This window comes from Heptranchias perlo, chromosome 20 (genome assembly GCF_035084215.1).
Source record: "Heptranchias perlo isolate sHepPer1 chromosome 20, sHepPer1.hap1, whole genome shotgun sequence".
NCBI classification, from domain to species: domain Eukaryota; kingdom Metazoa; phylum Chordata; class Chondrichthyes; order Hexanchiformes; family Hexanchidae; genus Heptranchias; species Heptranchias perlo.
In genome coordinates this window covers 6,103,265-6,122,942 of record NC_090344.1, presented here as the reverse complement: position 1 = coordinate 6,122,942, position 19,678 = coordinate 6,103,265, and the positions used below count along the sequence as shown (strand labels likewise).

At 43.7% G+C, this 19,678-nt stretch overlaps 4 non-coding genes across 4 annotated transcripts; 1 reads left to right on the top strand and 3 right to left on the bottom strand.

Annotated features, from left to right (window-relative positions):
• Positions 1 to 663: 663 nt before the first annotated feature.
• On the bottom strand, positions 664 to 748 carry trnak-uuu (transfer RNA lysine (anticodon UUU)). Its single transcript is given in 2 exon segments — positions 664 to 699; positions 712 to 748. It is a non-coding gene; the product is annotated as a tRNA-Lys (tRNA).
• An 8,409-nt stretch (positions 749 to 9,157) lies between these two features.
• Positions 9,158 to 9,231, bottom strand: trnan-guu (transfer RNA asparagine (anticodon GUU)). Its single transcript has one exon. It is a non-coding gene; the product is annotated as a tRNA-Asn (tRNA).
• A 6,092-nt stretch (positions 9,232 to 15,323) lies between these two features.
• Positions 15,324 to 15,405, top strand: trnas-uga (transfer RNA serine (anticodon UGA)). Its single transcript has one exon. It is a non-coding gene; the product is annotated as a tRNA-Ser (tRNA).
• Positions 15,406 to 19,604: 4,199 nt separating this feature from the next.
• trnat-agu (transfer RNA threonine (anticodon AGU)) lies at positions 19,605 to 19,678 on the bottom strand. Its single transcript has one exon. It is a non-coding gene; the product is annotated as a tRNA-Thr (tRNA).

Sequence of the window (19,678 nt, the reverse complement as noted above, 5' to 3'; positions counted from 1 at the left end):
CCCTTTATTGCGAGGTGGTTGGATTACAAAGATAAGGAAGCCTTGCTGTAATTATATAGGGTTTGGTGAGACCGCATCTGGAGTACTGTGTACAGTTTTGATCTCCTTACCTGCGGAACGATACACTTGCCTTCGAATGAGTGTAACAAAGGTTCACTGGATTGATTCCTGGGATGAGAGGGTTGTCTTGTGAGGAGAGATTGAGTAGAGTGGGCTATATTCTCTGCAGTTTTCAATAATCAGGTGATCTCATTGAAACATATAAAATTCTTAGAGGGCTTGACAGGGTAGATGCTGGGATGCTGTTTCCCCTTGCTGGAGAGTCCAGAGCTAATGGTGATAATCTCAAGATAAGGGGCCGGCCATTCAGTACAGAGATGAGGAATAATTTATTCACTGAGAAGGTTGTGAACTGTTGGAATTCTCTACCCCAGAGGGCTGTGGATGCTGAGCCATTGAATAGATTCAAAACTGAGATGGATAGAATGTTGGACACGAAGGAACTCAAGGGATATGGGGATGGGTCGGGAAAGTGGAGTTGAGGTCGAAGATCAGCGATGACCTTATCAAATTGGCGAATCAGGCTCGAGGGACTGTGTGGCCAACTCTTGCTCCTTTCGGTCCGCTGGAAAAGCAGAACTTGCCAGCTGTTTTAAAACTTTTAGCCTGAACAGGGACTCGAACCCTGGACCCTCAGATCACTACCGTCTTTAAAAGTCTGATGCTCTACCGACTGAGCTATCCAGGCTCGCTGCTTAATTAATTTCCATCATACAGATTCATGGTCGGACTCAGAATTATCCCTGTCGATGTCCAATTCGGGTGAGGATCCCTTTTCTCCAATTTTCAGCAACGTGTTGAGGAGAATCCTTGTTTCTGTTGAACATGATGTCAGAAACATGGGCAGTGAACTCGTGATTTTGCAATTCTTCTTGGTTGTACAAAATGTCTTGTCATTCGTTAGCAGCAATTTAAAAAAAAAACACCTTGCCCAATGGCTCAAAAGCCAAACTTGTTCCACACGGGAGCTGGAAAAGGCCTCTCGACATTTCAGCCGATCAACAATTGAAAGCTGAATAATTTCACCCGTTGCACCGTGACACCAGGCAGCAGATTTGCCTCCCGAATTTTCCCTGCACGACACTTCAAACCGATCAATACCTGCTTCACGGAAAGAAGAATTGTGTTTTTGGTTCTTTAGATTTAAAGATGTTGTGCCGGCCGCTTTACCATTTCAACTATCACCAATCGCCCTCTCTCCCTCCAATAAACAAATAAACTCTCACCTGCTATTGCAAGACGGGAGGCCAGAGGAGCCTCAGTGCCCACATTGGGACATGAAGAATTCGATGTGTTATGGAACCGGTTGTACCTTGAACTCTGGTCAAAATGTTTGGAAGGTTCAACTATTGACATGGCGCTGGAACTCACAATCTCGAGTGTATAATTATTATAGAAATGACGCGCGCTGACCGATTGCGCCACTGGAGCCGCGCACGGTCTGTGTCACCACTGCTCCCATCAAACAGCTTCATCCTCGGTCTCTCAATTATCGCTTCGTGATCTTTCCCACACAGAAGCCTCCAACCAAGAGGCGATTCGTTTAACATCCGCAGCGACATTTAAAAGCCGTGGCATCTGAAACAAAACCCCAGACGATAAGAACTTTTAATGATATTATTATTATTAACTTAAGGACAATTATTTTCATGCTACTTTGAGGATTTGGGGAAATTGGGAGCTGAAACTAAGGAACTCTCTCTGAGCTGTCGTTGATTGAAGAGATGGGCGTTATTTCATTTGGAAACCGAGACTCGGAACTTTCTGATGGAGAAGTGTGTCAGAAGATTGTGGTAGTTGCCGGGGAGATCGAGAGGAGAGGGAGAAAAGTCAAAGTAACAGCTGTGACAGCTCAAGTGCTCCGCTTATCTGTAATATTTAGAAAGTAATGTACAGTACAGGACAAACCAGTTTGGTATCGGTTATCAAAAATGCTAAAAGTCCCGGGTTCAAAGGTGGATTTGTGAAGAGGGAACGGATTTAACCGCCAGATCGAAATCATTCCACATGAATCTGAAGCGTCTTACGGAAAACAGCAGTGCGAACTGTTATGTTCGTGTCATGACTTGAAAGACCCTCCAATTACCGACAGTATATTTGAACGAGTTGTGCAGCCAAACCGCGATTGAAGCCGCTTTGCATTCGTCAAACGCGTAGGTGACGATATTGAGAGTGATAAGGGATGTTTTCAATTATTTGAAATCTCACCATGTGACCCGAAGATTGACGGCAGAATCGAGTTTTTCCTTTAAGTCCTGAATTGAAGGGAAAGGCGCTGCAAACAAGTCGGAGAAATGAAGAGCGGAAAATGTGGATGAAACTTGCAAGAGTGAAAATCCCTGCATGTTGGAAGACCCAGTCCCCAGTGGTGGAGAGGATTGGTATTTCAAGCTGTTTCACAGCTCACACACACACCATTGGCTCATTTAATCACCTTCAACAACTCGATGACATCATCACTTAATCTTCTATACACAAGGAAATACAAACCTTGTCTGTGCAACCTGTCCCGCACAACTTAACTATTTTAGCCCCGGTATCATTCTGGTGAATCTGCGCTGCACCCCCTCCAAGGCCAATATATCCTCCCTGAGGTGTGGTGCTCAGAACTGAATGCAGTACTCGAAATGTGGTCTCAGCAGAGTTTATATAACTGTAACATAGCGTACACCCCTTTGAATTCCAGCTCCCTTTAAGATGAAGGCCAACATTCCATTAGCCTTTTGCGTTATTTTTTGCAAATGTCCACTGACTTTTAGTGATTTCTGCACTTGGACCCGAAAACATCTTTCCTCCTCCACAGTTCCGAGCTTATCATCAGTTAGAAAATATTCTAACCTATCTTGCTTAGGTCCAAAGTTCATACTTCCCCATATTGAAAGATTGAACAGACTGGGGCTCTTTTCCATAGGAAAGAGAAGGCTGAGGGCTGAGCTGATATCGGACTTCAAGATTATGCAAGGGTTTGATAGGTCAGATGTAGAAAAGGTGTTTGAACTTTTGTTGGTGATGATTCCAAAACTTGGGGCCATAAATAAAAGTCACTAATTAATCCAATATGGCATTCAAGAGAACCATATATACCCAGAGACTCGTTAGAATGTGCAACTCGCTACCTCAAGAAGTAGTTAAGACGAATCGCATGGATGCGTTTACGGGGAAGCTAGATAAACACATGGAGGAGAAAGGAATAAAGGAATAAAAGGGTTTGCTCATAAGGTTCGATGAAGAGGCGTTGGAGGAGGTTCGTCTGCAGCATAAACACCGGCATAGTCTAATTGGGGCGAATTGTCCGTTTCTGAGATGTACATTCTATGTAATTCTATGTAAGCTCCATCTGCCACAGTTTTACCAACTCACTTAATCTATCAATTTCTCTTATAACTTTATGCTCCGACCTGCACCACTCACTGTGCCTCCTAACTTGGTGTCGTCGACAAACTTGGATATGCGGCTCTCATTCATTCATCTACGTCATTTAAGCATATAGTAAAAAGCTGATGGGCCGGAACAGATCCCTGGGGGACACCACTAATCACATCCTGTCAATTTGAGCACAGATCCATTATCCCTACTCTCTGTCTCCTAACTCCCAACCAACTCCCTACCCATGTCTATGGGTTGCTTTAATTTCCATGTGCTCCCATTTGTGTTAACAGTCTCTCATGTGGCACCTTATCGAATGCCTCTGGAAGTCAATATACATAAAACACCCAGAGACACTCCATTATCTACCACGTTATTATATCTTCAAAAAGTTCAACTAGTTTCGTTGGACTTGACTTCGTCTTTACAAATCCATGCTGGCTCTCTCTGATCAATTCATGTGTATCCAAGTGCTCAGTCATTCTTTCCCTAATAACATATACTGGTAACTTCACCACAACAGACGCCAGAATAATAGGTCTGTAATTTTCTACTTTATCTCTCCTCCCCTTCCAAAATAATGGAGTGACAGTGCCAATTTTTCAATCCATGGAACAATTCCTGATTCAAGAGAGTTTTGAACGATCATGACTGAAGCATGTACAATTTCCTCACCGATTCCTTTTCATCCCCTGGGATGGTAACCATCAGGTCCTGGAGATTTGTTTGTCTTTAGTCCAATTACTTTCTCCATTACCATTATTTTACTTGCACTGAATCCCCTTGATTTATTTTCAGTTTTCCTCGTGTCTCTGGGATATTACCCTCATCCTTTTCTTTGAGTGTTTAGCAAGTCTGCCATTTCCTGATTTTCAATTACAATATCGCCCCCATCCGTCTTTCAGGGGCCCACATTACTCCAAATCACCCTTCTTTCTATTTGTATACTGTTAATACCGTGAGAGTTGTCCGTATTTTCCTTCACAAGTTTTTCTCGTTTTCCCGTTTTGCACCTCTTAAGATTTTTTAAAATTTCAGCACCACATTAAACAACACTTCGCTGTGAAATTTGGTTCATTAGTTCTTCAGTGTCAGAGCGAGAATTGTCTGATCCTCTAATTTATTTAATGTAACAAACAAACACAAGCAAACATATCCATCCGTGTATCAGCGCTCTGATGGACACACACAGATAAACACAGACTGAAACGCAGTCAGTATCGGGATTCACAGGGAAACGGGCAACCGAAACAGACAACGATGGAACAGTCTGAACCCCCAACAGAATGTGACGTGTGGCTGATAGATATTAATGAGAGGAGGTGAAAACCACAGCCAGAAATTTGCTCCGTGGCTTAGTTGGTTGAAGCGCTTGTTTGGTAAACAGGAGATGCTGGGTTCAACTCTCAGCGGCGCCTTTGTGTAATTTATGATGTTGAGTAAATCTGATATGCGAGAACAGACAGTGTGGTGTTTGTCCTTGTTCAGAGAGTCAACACAGAATTGATCAAAATGTTTCTTCAAAAATGCCCTTTCAATTTTCAGATCGACCTCTCATGGATTGTGACCGTCGCACGTCAATGAAAGGACACGTTCTTGTCTCTGGGCTGGTTGAGGTCGGGGTATAATTCTCGATTCGAGAGTCGATGCCCGAATTTAACCCGGGACTTTTGATCTTGACCTGCGGTTCAAACTTTTGCAAAGAGGGGAAAGAAGTCCCCAGATCACTCCACTTGAATCTCAAGCACCTTCGGAAGAAGTTCAGTTCAAACAATCAGGACTTGAAAGGCACCTCAATGACCTGCACTTTCATTGAACGAGCTTTGCTTACAATTGCATTCGACCTTGAAACCGCTCTGGGCTTTCATCTCACTGAAGCAGAGTGTGGCCGCTTTGTATCTGTGAGCATGTCAGTGACGAGGTTCGCTTTGATATTGGTCGCTTACAAATTTTAAAATTTCACCAAGCATCGGGGAAAAGAAACCGAGAATCGAATTGTCCCTGCAAGTGAGGAATTGAAGGGATTGGTGCTCCAAGCAGATCTGGAAAATGCGCAGTGCAGTCGCTCAGGAATTCCAAATCCACCCTCTCGCCACTCAGCGATCATATTAACTGAGCTTTACCCTGGCCCAGTGTCACCGCGCTGAAATCGAGTATTTATTAGGCACGTTTCTCTTAACTTCATAGTTGCTGATTTAAGAAGCTTGCAGGATTTTCACTCCTGCAAGCTTCAATCATTCATTTTGGACTGACAGTAGACAAATGTTATATTGGTCACTGCAACCTCAAAGGTTAGCTGAGTGAATTATTGTTTCAGTCGGTAAATTCTTCACCTGTCTCGTGGTGCTATCGTTTGACGCGAAGGTTTGATGGTTTGAGCCCTAATTTTATTTTCCCTAAGGATTCATCACCTCAAAGTTCCAGGGTTTCAATGTGTGTTTTGTCTGCAAGAAAATGTACCGTGATGATTGCCGGCTGAGCAGGGCTGATATTCCACCATTTACCCTGCGGTCGGAGAGCAGGCACATCAATCATATAAAGGAATGGAACATTGACTTCACAGAAATTATAATTCATAACCCATTTATTTTAAGCGGGTTTATTTCAAATCAGTTAACGCCTGCCTTAAATGGTCGACTCAGGACTGTCAGACAAAGAGGTTAAATCTTCAGAGAATAATTACCACAGTCATTTTTAGACTGGATGCCGCACGGCCACTTTGCTATCAGTGAACAGAGCCAAGAAAGACCAAAGTGCCGTTTGCCCCTCTCAGTATGGCCCTGAAGGACTGTGTCCAGGTTGAAGTTCTGTTCCAGTCGGACGATCCTCCCCCAAGATTGTCCTTTCTGAGCTCCAGTCAGGTGATGCTAAACACTCAGGTGGGAAAGACCAAAATCTACAACAAGATGTTTAAAACAAAGCTGATTTATTCAACAGATATCCAGAAAATTAAACTCCAGCCCAGTTATAGGGGTTATTAACATCAGAAGAAACAAACCCGAAATGTCAGAATGAAAATGGTTCAGTTCTGGATGGGATTAACAGCAGAATCCAACTCCTGCAGTCACTTTTGAACTCCCTGGTGTCTCAGCACGTGTGATGACTGAATGAATCCCTTCCCACACAGGGAATCATGGAATCATAGAAAATTACAGAACAGAAGGAAGCCATTCGGCCTATCGTGTCTGTGCCGGCCGAAAAAGAGCTATCCAACTTGATCCTACTTTCCAACACTTGGTCCATTGCCCTGTAGATTACGGCACTTCAAATGCACATCCAAGTACTTTTTAAATGAGTTGAGGTTTTCTGCCTCGACCACCCTTTCAGACAGTGAGTTCCAGACCCCTAACAACCTGTCCGCTTTTGTGTATCCTGTTACTTTTTCACCGCTATCCGGAAGTCTATAAACAACTCCCAACAAAGTCTTGTATTCTATTCTGTTACTCATTTCTACGCAAAGCCTTTCTACTGCGTGCTCACCTTTACTGATATCTCTTCTTTCCAATGCAGTAATAGTATCCCTCATCAATATCGCTACTCCACCGCCTTTTCCAATGTCCCTATCCTTTCCAAACGGCTTATAACTTGAAATATTTATCTCAGTCATGCCCAGTTTGTCGTCAGGTCTCAGTGATGAGCACTACGTCATGCACTATAAGCTTAATTTACGCTTCTAATTCACTTGTTTTATTTCTTATGCTACGTACATTAGTGTATAGAACATTTAATTGGGCATTGGAACTTGTCCGACTTTTATGCCCTGATGTTGTGTTTAACATCCTTGGTAAATAAGGTTGGTGAGCTGCAGACACAAGTGGTAACATGGGATTATGTTATAGTGTCAATAATGGAGACCTGGCTCAAACAAGCGGAGGAGTGGCCACTTCGATATTCCAGGCTACAACGTATTCAGAAAAGGCAGGGGAAAAAAGAAGGGGGGGCGGGGCTGGAGGGGAGCAGGCACTATTGATCAAAAATACTGTGACAGCGGTAGAAAGGGTTGACATGCTTAAGGGTTCAAAGGCAGAATCTATTTGTTTAGAATTAAGGAACAATTGAGGAGCTATTACGCTGCTGGATGCATTCGATAGGGGGACCAAATAGTGGGAAGGAGATAGAGGAGCAAATGGACAGGCAAATTGCAGAAAGATGCAATAATTTTAGAGTCGTGATAAAAGGGAACTTCATTTATCCGAATATAGACTGGGAAATAGCAGTGTCAAAGTCAAAGAGGGCGAGCAATTCCTGAAATGTGTCCAAGAGAACTTTCTTAATCCGTATGTTTTTAGCCCAACGAGGAAAGAAGCAGTATTGGATTTATTTAGGGGGAAGAAGTGGGGCAAGTGGAGCATGATTCAATGGGGGAGCATTTGCAGCAGGTTTAGTGTAGTTATGGAAAATGCAAGGAAAAATCAAGTATGAAAATACTCAACTTGGAAGATCGAATTTCAGCGAGTTGAAAAGGGATCGGGTCCAGGTGGATTGGAATCAAAGATTGGCAGGTAAAACAGTAAATGAGCAATGGGAGGCTTTGAGTGAGGAGATAGTTCGTGTACAGACTGGACACATTCTTACTCGGGGAAAGGTTGGGCATGCAAAACTAGAGCTCCCTGGATGACAACAGAGTATTTGAGACAGCATATTGTACATTCTGAATACCAATGTCCGGACAGGTGAGCCCGCGGTGATAAACCACAACCTTGTCACCTCCACGCTGCCAGATAAAAAGCGGCCACATTCAGCTTCAGTGAGATGAAATCCGAGAGCGGTTTCAAGGTCAATTCCAATTGCAAGCAGAATGCATTCAGAGATCGTGAGATCATTGAGATACCTCCAAACATCCTGCCAGTTTGAACAGCAGGTCAAGATCAAAAGTCAGGGGGAAAAGTGAGGGCTCATCTGGGATTTGAACCTGGGATTTCTCACATATTTCAAACAACAAACCCGAAGCGAGAATCATACCCCGAGACCAACGAGCCTGCTAGAAAAAAAAGCAACAAGCAGTAGTTTCTGAGTATCAGCGGCCACTTTCCCCACATATCCCTTGAAGCACCGGAAATAAAAATGTGTCCGTGCATTAGTGAAGAATCATAAATCCAATTTCTTCTCTGTTGGGTTTTGTTTAGGTCTCCTGACGCTGATAAAGATGATTGGGGACAGTTGATGAGTTAATGGTTGTAAAGGCGCAGATACTCCGGTGTGAGGGTGCAGATACTCCGGTGTCAGGTTGCAGATACTCCGGTGTGAGGGTGCAGATACACCGGTGCAAGGGTGCAAATACTTGGATTTAAGGGTGCAGATACTCGGATTTAAGGGTGCAGATACTCAGATGTAAGGATTTGTTGCCGCGACTGAAATGCGGCTTAGAACTGTTGTTATTATCCGAGGCAGCGCTGCAGGATCCTTTCATGATCTCTCACAAATCAATTGAAACCCATCGGAATGTGAATAAAATTTTGCGTTTCCAAAATAAAAGGGAGTGACATTCATTGTGGAAACAGTCTGGTGTCGGTCACTGCAGAAATATCCATGTCAGAGTGAAGCGGCTCTCCTGCAACCTTCGGACCTTGTCTGTCAAGAAGAATTCAGATTTCGGCGAAGCCAATCACAGGTGAAATGGTGGAAGATCGGCCGTGCTCAGCTGGCCAACGAAAGCGGGCATTTGTTTTGCAGCCAAAACAAATATCAGAAACCAGGAAATGCGAGACCATGAAAATAAAAGATACCCTACCGTCTCTGGGTGGGCTCGAACCACCAACCTTTCGATTAACAGCCGAACGCGCTAACCGATTGCGCCACAGAGACAGCACACGTTTATTACTGAACCACTGATTGAACGAGCTAAAAATTCAGGTTGCAGCGATTAATATCACCTCTCTCGACTATCAGTTTACTTTTCCAAAATAAAGTGTGTGAAGTTTGCACGAGTGAAAATCTGTGCTCTATTATTCCTGAACATTAAACTCACCTTGTCATTAAACACCTGTATGTTGGAAGACTCCGTCCCCTCGTGGTCGAGAGGATTGATTTCTCGAGCTGTGATTCGCCATTCTCTATTCCAGTAATATTCAGGTTTGCTGAAAATGAGATGAGATGAAATGAGCAGGTCCGACGAGCAGGTCTGTGACACGACTCGGTGTTTACAAAGTTGTCTCTTGCACTTACAGTGAAGCGGACGGCAGTTTTCACTCTTAAACCAGTAACCATGATGTTCAGAAAAAGTGTGGTCGAGAGATACTCGATTTCAGCGCGGTGGCACTGGGTCAGAGTAAAGTTCAGTTCATGCGATTGCCGAGTGGCGAGAAGGTGGATTTGGAACTCCTGTGCGGCTGCGCTCGAGTTGTCCGGATCTGCTTGGAGCGATATTCACTTCAATTCATCACTGACAGGGACAATTTGATTCCAAGTTTCTTTTTCTCTGCTGCTTGGTGAGATTTCAAAAGTTGTAAACGACCCATACCGACCCCAAACTCGTCACTTACACTCTGACAGATGTAACGCGGTCACACTCTTCACTTCAGTGAGATGAAAGCCGGGAGCGATTTCACGGTCGAATGCAATGGCGAAGAAAACTCATTCCAAGAAAGTGCAGGTCATTGAGGTGCCTTTAAATTCCTCATTGTTTGCACTGAACTTCTTCCCAAAGCGTTTAAGATTCACGTGGAGCGATTTGGGGACTTCTTTTCCATCTTTGCAAAAGTTTCAACCGCAGGTCAAAATCAAAAGTCGAGGGCGGAATGAGACGCCTTCCTGAAATTTGAGAACCAGGGAAGCAGACTTTAGAGCAAGGTTCTGTTTATTGAGAAAAAGCAGATACAATATTCATCCCGGAACGATCCAGAATCTGATCAGCTCGAAAAGTAACGGTTACCCGTGATTTGAACACGCAGCCTTCTGGTGACGCAATAAGTCATGAAGATTGAAGCAGGAAGTTGAAAAGTGGGAATTGATAGATTCAGTGAGTGGGCAAAACTGCGGCAAATATAGTTCAATGGGGGGTGATCGAGATCATCATATTTAAATCTAAGAAAGATAAATCAGAATGTTTTCTAAATGGTGAGAAGCTAGGAACTGTGGAGGAGCAGAGAGATTTAGGGGTCCAAGTACAGAAAGCGCTACCAACTAGCGTACAGTACAGAAATTAATTAAAATGTCTAATGGACCGTCAGTACGACAGGTTAACTGTTGATTAGAGTGTGTTATAACGCCTTAATCACGGATTCGATTCTTATAATTTATTTCGGCTTTTTATAACTTTTAAAATCGAAGCTTTACAAAAAAAATATAAAGGCAGATTTGAGGGGACAGTTTTTTGAATAACATCCATTGACACTTTGCCCCTGGACCGGAGAAACACGTCTTTCTTTTTATTCGGGTTTTTTTTGGCAACTGACCCTGTGACGCAATGGCGAGTGTGTTGGACTTCTACTTGTTTTGTTTGATAAGCCATTCAAAGGTTGTGGATTCGAGTTGCAACGGCGTTGGATTTTAGTTCGGGAGCTGGGAAGTGAAATTTTGCAGCGAAACCGCAACTGGATCATTAATGTCCGTCAAGAATGTGAAACTGCCCCCTACACTTCATCTTAGACAAGTGGCTCCAGTCACACCCGAATTCATGATTCTTAAACCACTCTGAGCTGGATTGGCGAAACTCTCTCAAGAAGGAGACTCAACACCTGCTCAGACCGAAAGTCAATCTGCTGGACTTCCGGCTCTGTCAGACTGCATGTTCCTTCAGACAGGTTTCTAACTGGACACATGCATCCTGCTGCCGTGCGGGCATTGGTGCTTCAGGGGTAGAATTCTTGCTTGCAGTAATTCTATTCCTGTAAAACTAATTCCTGAAGTGTAGGATGGAAAGTATCCTGGCTGAGCGGTCGGAGGCGCTGGTTTAAAGCTCCAGTTGAATCCCACAGTGTGTAGATGGATCAAAATCATAGTTTGTGTCTACAAAACCTCAGCCTCCCTCCTGTAAACAAGTAATACTCAACATCTCTTCTGATATTTCAACAGCGTAGTCCAGAGGAACCAAATGGCAATTCAGATAAGTAGATGCATTTTCGAAAACATCAATTCTACCTTCAACTCCGGTCGAAATGTCCACAAACAAAAGGATTGCTTGATCTCGGTGAGACTCGAATTAACAACGCCGGCATTTATCGAGCCTGGAACTCATATAAGGATCGATTGCGCCGTTAGAGCCCGGTCACTCTGATCACCTGTCCCACTCTGCTGGAAAGAATCTTAAGGTGAGAGATCCTTACCTGTGGAAACGTGTCCTGTCCCCGTGATGAAACTAATATCTGCACTTTCACTTTCAGCTTCTTTCACATCCTCTGCTCCATCGCACTGCAATCGGGTTTTCTGTGAACAGGTCAAAATAAACATTGGCAGAAATTATGTCAGTGGTAAAATTCGAATCGAGAAACGCCCCAGACATTGAAACCAGCGATTTAAACCACCAGCTCACACTTCCACAAAACAAGGCATGTCTTTAAAGGTCTGTTTAATGATAATATAAATTAATTGAAGCTAATTGACCGTATTTGCCTGGTGATGGGTTGTTCCCCTGAGAGCAGAGAAGGTTCAGAGGAGATTTGATAGAAGTGTTCAAAGTCATGAAAGGTTTAAAGTTAATAAAGAGAAGCTGTTTTAATTGTCGAAATGGTCGGAAACCAGAGGTCACAGATTTGAGGTGATTGCAAAAGAACCAAAGGCGATATGAGGAAAAACTTAATTACGCAGCGAGTAGTTCTGATCTGGAATGCGCTGCTTGAAAGGGTGGTGGAATCAGATTCAATCGTGACTTAAAAAAGGAATTTGAAGGGGAAAAATACAGAGCACCGGGAAAGGGCCGGGGAATGGGACTAATTGGATTGCTCTTATAAAAAGCAGGCACGGGCTCGATGAGCCCAATCGCCTCCTTCTTTGCTGTAACCATTCTATGATTCGATGGACAGAAGCGGTCTGAATGAATGGGCGATCGGTTGTGGGGAACAGGGAAATTTTCGACTGTTTGTCCGGTTGTGTTAATGACGGCTCCTTGTTCTCGGATTATGGTTTTCATTTTGGACGTTTCACTGTTTGATATGTGAGAGGTCCCCAGTTCAAATCCCAGAACCCTGCTGTTTCACTATTTCCAGTGAGGATTCACTCATTTCTTTCTCACATCTTTTCAGCGTTGCAGAAAGCAGCATTGATTTAATTCTCGAACATGTTTGAGGTCCAGAGGCCAGAATGCAGCCGGTTTATCGACGCAACACACACGGAGAGAGTAAAATGCCACACGGCGGTGTGCAGATTGAAACTGAAGGTGAATTTATCCCAATTCAGGCGATCTCAGAGGTGCAGAACAAAAATGCGCCTTAATTGGTCGGGAAAACGAACCCTGTTCCCTCGCGTGGGAAGTGCAAATTCTCCCAGTGAAACAGCAACGTTTGCTGTGTCCAATTGGAAACCTGTTTAAAACAACATATCATTTCACAAATCTCCTCTGAGTACCTTGCGCATTCTGATTTACAGCCCTGCATTACGAGCACTCGCTGCTTGTGATGGCCGAATGGTTAAGCCGGTACATCTAAAACTCGACGGGGTCTTTTGGTAAAACATTGGAATCCTGCTCGCGGCGCTATTGTTTACAGTTTTGTTCAATGCTCAAATAAATAGGAACTGGAGATAACGGGCCGCATTTCCTTCTCTCAGACAGATCCTCCACCGCGGCAGAACTTTTAATTGGGAGCCCAGTGGTCTCTTGCAAAATTTCAAGGTGCGTGAAGGAAACTTCACAATAATCCACAACTGGAGTATTGTGTCCAATTCTGGGCACCGCACTTTAGGAAGGATGTGAAGGCCTTAGAGGTGGCGCAGAAAAGATTTACTGGAATGGTTTCAGGGATGAGGGACTTCAATTACGTGGATAGACTGGAGAAGCTGGGGTTGTTCTCCTTCGGGCAGGAAGGTTGAGAGGAAATTTGATGGAAGTGTTCAAAATCATGACGGGTTTAGATAAAGTAAATAAACAGAAACTGCTCCCGTTGGCGGAAGAGTCGAGAATCAGAGGACACAGATTTACGGTGGTTGACAAAAGAACCAAAGGAGATATGAGGAAAAACGTTTTAAATCAGCGAGTAGTTATAATCTGGAATGCATCTCCTGAAAGGGTGGTGGAAACGGATTTAATCGTTAATTTCTAAAAGGAATTGGACAAGTATTTGAAGGAAATATATTTGCGGTCCACAGGGAAAGAACGGGGAAATGGGACGAACTGGATTGCTCTTAAAGAGATCTGGGGCAGGCTCAATGGGCCGAATGGCCTCCTTCTGTGCAGTCACGATTCTTTGAGTGTATGATTCCATCTCTCTCAAGCTTCATTTAAAATTCTTTTAACTTCATATTCAGGCTTATTTTCTATACTTTTATCTCTCTATCTCTCCCTGTCTCTGTCCCGCTCTGTTTTCCCCTGATGGACTTCTCAGGCTTCATTGAACGGCCCAAGCTCATCGAACCTGCGACACCAGCAGAGAACGCTAAAGATCGAAAGAATGAGACGGTAGGAAAAGTAAAGGACCAACCCAGATGATGAATTCGTAGCCAATGTCCACATATTGATGTCTCTTCGTCCTCATAGTGAAATTATCAGTACTTTTAGCCCAGTATAAAAACAAAGTCTTGTATTTATAAAGCGCTTTTCACGACATCAAGATGTCCCAAAGCGCTTTACAGCCAATGAAGTATTTTTGAAGTGTGGTCACTGTTATACTTGTGGTCGAGTGGATAATCTGCGGATGCCGAGACAGACAACAATGTAGCTACAGAGCAATTAATTCTGCAAAGTCTCACTTGATATTACAACTCGCACATTCGAAACGAATGTGGTAAAGAGAGGCTAATATTGTTGATATGAAATAGTTAATGTACGTCTTCACATTGCCGTACATCGGAATAGAAAAAGTGATAGGATGCAGAGAATGGTGGCCGATCGGCTGTGGGTGGCACAGAATTCTGCATTGGTTGCACCCCTCTGTTATCAGTGGCTCTTTGGTCTTCTGGTATGATTCTCGCTTTGGGGATTTGCTGATTGTTATGTGAGAGATCCCGGACGAGCCCTGCGGTGATACCATTTTTAGTTCAAAATCACTAATTGGCTTCTCACGTCTTGTCAGCGGTGTAGTCGGCAGGATTGTCTTAATTCCAGTGCATGGAGGACAGAATGCAGAGGTTCTGTCGACGACAACACACATGGAGAAAGGAAAATGTCACAAGATGGTGTTCAGATTGAAGCTGAATGTAAATGTATCCCAATTCACGTGACCTCATGAATGGAGAATGAAAAACGCTCCTCTATTGGGTGGTGATCGAACCCGCGCCTCCCGCGCAGAAAGCAAGAATTTTATCACTGAAACAACAAAGTCCGCATTGCAGGCGGCGGCATGTGTTCAGTTCGAAACCTGTCCAAAAGAACATACAGTCTCAGAGTTCTCCTGTCATAACCTTCTTCATTCTCTTCTGCAGCCGTGTCGGATTTGTCGCTTGCAGCTGCGATGACCCAATGATTAAGAAGTAGGACTTGCAATGTGATTTTCCAACCCAGCTTCGACGCAACACACGTGGAGAATGGAAAATGTCTCAAATGGTGCGCAGATTGAAGCTGAGGGCGAATGTCGCACAATTCACGCGATCGTATGAATGGAGAATGAAAATAATCCGAAACGAACCGGAAATCGAACCCCGGTTTCTCACGTGATAAATGAGAATTCTATCACCGAGACAGCAAAGTCAGCACATTAACAAGCTGGAAGTTTCCAGTTGGAAACCTGTCTGAGAGAACAAAGTGTCACAGATCTCGTGTGATAACCCTACGCATTCTGATTTATAGCTGTGCATCATCTATGTTTGCAGCTGCGATGGCCGAGTGGTTAAGGCGTTGGACTTGAAATCCAATGGGGTTTCCCTGCACAGGTTCGAATCCTGTTCGCAGCGCTCCTTTTTAAAGTTTGTTCAGTGTTCAAATTAATATGAACTTGAACGAACGGACCTTGTTCGCTCCCTCAGAGAGGTGCTCCATCGCCAACGACGCTTTTAACTCGGAGCCCAATGATCTCTTGCAAAATTGCAAGACACGTGAAGGAATCTCTCCCAAGCTCCATTCTAAATTCTGCTCGTTCGCAGAACTTGACATTTATACAATTTATTTCTATGTTTTAATCTCTCCCTGTCTCTGTCTCTTGACTTTGCCTGTTTTCTCCTGATGGACTTCTCAGGCATCGTGAACAGCGAAGAATGATGGAACCTGCAACACCAGCAGAGAAGGGTAAAGATGGAAAGACTGAGACGGTAGGAAAAGAAAAGGTGCAACCCAGCTGATGAATTCGTAATTAATGTCCACACATTTCTGTTTCTTCCCCTCACAATGAAAAAATCAGCAATTTGAGTACAGTACACTTATGGTAGAGTGTATAATATGCGGATGTTGAGACCGACAATCGAACCTTTGCCGTGGTGATGAAAGCGCCGAATCCTAAACACTAAACCCCAAGGAAACGCTGAAAATTCTTTGCTGCGAACAAGCAGAGCAACGCAGCCTTTCCTACTTGGCTCTTTGTAACTCAGGTCATTTTCCTGCCAGACAAACTGCTCGCACAAAATGGCATTTTCTGTTCGAAATAATATCGCGACAGAGGTGATGTTCAGGCAATCACATCACCAAGTGCAAGTAGGCATGTACATGAAATGGAAAGTGAGGTAAAATACGACCACAAGCTGCTGATGGACATGATTCCGTTTCCAAAATTCACGCACTGAATACAGCTCCTGGGAAAGCTGCAAGGTCACGCAGGTCCATCGTGAATCATTTGAAGCAACTGACAGTTTAAAGTGGCATCTCCTGCTGCTTCTGTGGGGAGTGAGAGAGAGGCACTGTCGGTATTTGCGTGCAGTTTGATTTTGCACAGAACTGCACAGAGAAACAGCAAATATACCGGGGCTGTGAGATGTTCTATATTATTCATATTTAGCCACAGGAATATCCGCAGTCAGAAGCTGAAAAGAAGGAGAGATAAGAGGCCTGAGAATAAACACAGAGCTGAATGAATCATGAAAGAGCGAAAGAAAAAATGTCATCAGTTCCACTTTGTCTCGTGCGCAATCTTGGGAGCTCCCCAATGGCCTGGTGGTGAGAATTCGGTGCTCTTACCGCCGCGAGGTTCGATTCCCAGTTAGGGAATTAGCTTTAAAAAGAGTTATGAACTTATTAAATTAATTACATGAAGCTAATTAAATCCTGTTCGTAGTTGAATCCCTGTTTTAATCACCATGAATCAATCGAAACTTTCTACTTCAGACTGAAGGCGATGTTGACGTGGTTACCGAGAGACAGTCAAAACTTTAATCAGATTTTTATGCTTTGAATGTGATGAATTTTTTTCATTTTATAGACTGCATCTTAAGAGTGGGATTAAAAACGCAGTGGAGTCGTTGTTAAATTTAACATTAACTGGCAATTGTCGCTGTTTATCACAGGAGCGCCCGAACTGGTTCTCCGATCAAGATGAAAGTAACGCAACGAGGAACATCTGATACAACACGAAAGGCATCGGGCTATGACAAAAATCCCCACCGTTTTGCTTTTCCAAAATAAAGGGTGTGAAATTTATTCTCTGAACATGGAAACAGTCTGGTCTCGCTCACTACAGAAATCTCCATGTCACAGCGAACCAGCTCTCCTGCTGCGAATGCGGCCTCCCTTCGGGCCTTTCGGGGGATTGTCTGTCAAGGAGAATTGTAATTACCGTGAAGCCAATGTTCCATTCCTTTATATGATTCATGTGCCTGATTCCCGACCGCAGGGTAAATGGTAGAATATCAGCCCTGCTGAGCTGGCAATGATTCCGGTACATTTTCTTGATTCCAAAACATGCGTTGAAACCCTGGAACTTTGAGGCGATGAATCCTGAGGAAAAATAAAATAAGGGCTCGAACAATCAAACTTTCACTCTAACGGACAACACCGCCGAGAACAGGTGAAGAGGTCACCTGCTAAACCAATAATTCACTGGGCTAAACTTTGAGTTTGCAGCGACCAATATAACAACTGTCTACAGTCAGTGAAAAATGAATGATTAAAGCTTGTAGGACTTAAATTCCAACCAGCCAGTCTTCACTCTTAAACCAGCAACTATGAAGTAAAACATGCCGGAGAAATACTCGATTTGAGTGCGGCGACACTGGGCCAGAGTAAAGTTCATTCAATACAATTGCCGAGTGGCTGGAGGGTGGATTCAGAACTCCTGACCGATTGCACCACGCATTTTCCAGATCTGCTTGGATCACCAATCCCTTCAGTTCATCACTTAGAGGGACAATTCGATTCTCGATTTCTTTTCCCTGACGATTGATGAATTTTACAAATTGGAAGCGATCAATATCAAAGCTAACACGTCACAGACATGCTCACAGATAGAAAGCGGCCACACTCTGCTTCAGTGAGATGAAAGTCAAGAGCGATTTCACGGTCGAATGTAATGGCTAACAAAATTCATTCAACGGAGGTTCAGGTCGTTGAGGTGCCTTTAAAGTCCTGATTGTTTCTATTAAACTTCTTCCCAAAGCGTTTGAGATTCACGTGGGACGATTTGGGGACGTTATTTCTTTTTATGCAAAAGTTTCAACTGCAGTTCAAGATCAAAATTCGTGGGACCACAGCTGTTCACAAATTGTCGGCGCTGGGACCACTGTTGTTTACAATTTATCGGTTCTGGGACCACTGTTGTTCACAATTTATCGGTTCTGGGACCACTGTTGTTTACAATTGATCAGTGGTGGGACCAGTGTTGTTCACAATTTATCAGTGGTGGGACCACTGTTGTTCAAAATTTGCATTCATGATTTGGACACGGGAATCGGAAGTACAATTCCAAAATTAGGGATGACACCTAATTGCGAGCTGTAGTTAATACAAAGGAAAAATGAGAAAAATAAGGACGACATTAACAACTTTGCAGAATGGGCGTGTAAATGGCAAATTAATAACAATATTTGTTGTGCACTCCTTTGCCTTTTTGCCCCCCCACAACTCACTCACACTTCTTCAGATTGAATTGTATTTGCCACTTTTCTATCCACCGTTCCGCTCTGTCTATATCTTCCTGCAGTCGACAGCTTTCCTCCTCACTATCAACCACAGGACCAATTTTTGTATCATCTGCACATTTCTTAATCATGCCGCCTGCATTTAAGTCTAAATCGATGATCTGTACCACGAAAAGCAGGGACCTAGTACGAAGCCGCATGGAACCCCACTCGAAACAGCCTTCCAGTCACAAAAGCACCCGTCGATCACAACCGCTTGCTTCCTGCCACTCAGCCAATTTTGGATTTAACTTGCCAATGTCCCTTGGATGCAATGGGCATTTACATTTTTGACCAATCTGCCCTGTAGAACTTTGTCAAAAGCCTCGCTAAAATCCATGTAGACTTCATCAATCGCGCTACCCTCATCGATCCTCCTTGATATCTCCTCAAGTAATTCAATTCAAACGACCTTCCCTTAACAAATCCACGCTGACTGTCCTTGATTAATCCGTGCCTTTCGAAATGACGATTAATACTTTCCCTCAGAATTGTGCTAAATAATTTACCCACCATCGAGTTTAGGCTGACTGGCCTGTATTTACTCGATCTATCCCTTTCTCCCTTTTTAAACAATGGTACAACGTTAGCAATCCTCCAATCCTCCAGCACGACAACTTTTGCCAGGGTGGATTGGAAAATGATGGTCAGAGCCTCCGCTATTTCCTTCCTTGCTTCTGTTAACATCCTGGGATATATTTCATCTGGGCCTGGAGATTCAGGTGGAGCGATTTGAAGACTTATTTTTCCTATTTGCAAACGTTTGTACCGCGGGTCAAGATCACAAGTCGAGGTCCAAATTTGGACGAGTTCCGACTTTGAACCTCAAATCGTGAATTATGCCTCGACCCCAACGAGCCCAGAAACAAGAACGTGTCCTTAAATTACCGTGTTACAGACACATTCCATGAGAGGTCTGTCTGTGGAATGAAAGGGCGTTTTTGAACAGTCATCTTGCGATCCGTTTCCTCCTGAAACCTGAACAAAGACAAACACCACATTGTTATTTTGTCGCTTAATTCCACAAATTAGGTAAAATAATAAGCTGCACAAGGCACTGCTGGGAGTTGAACCCAGGATCTCCTATTTACTAAACAGATGCTTTAACCAATTAAGCCACAGCGCC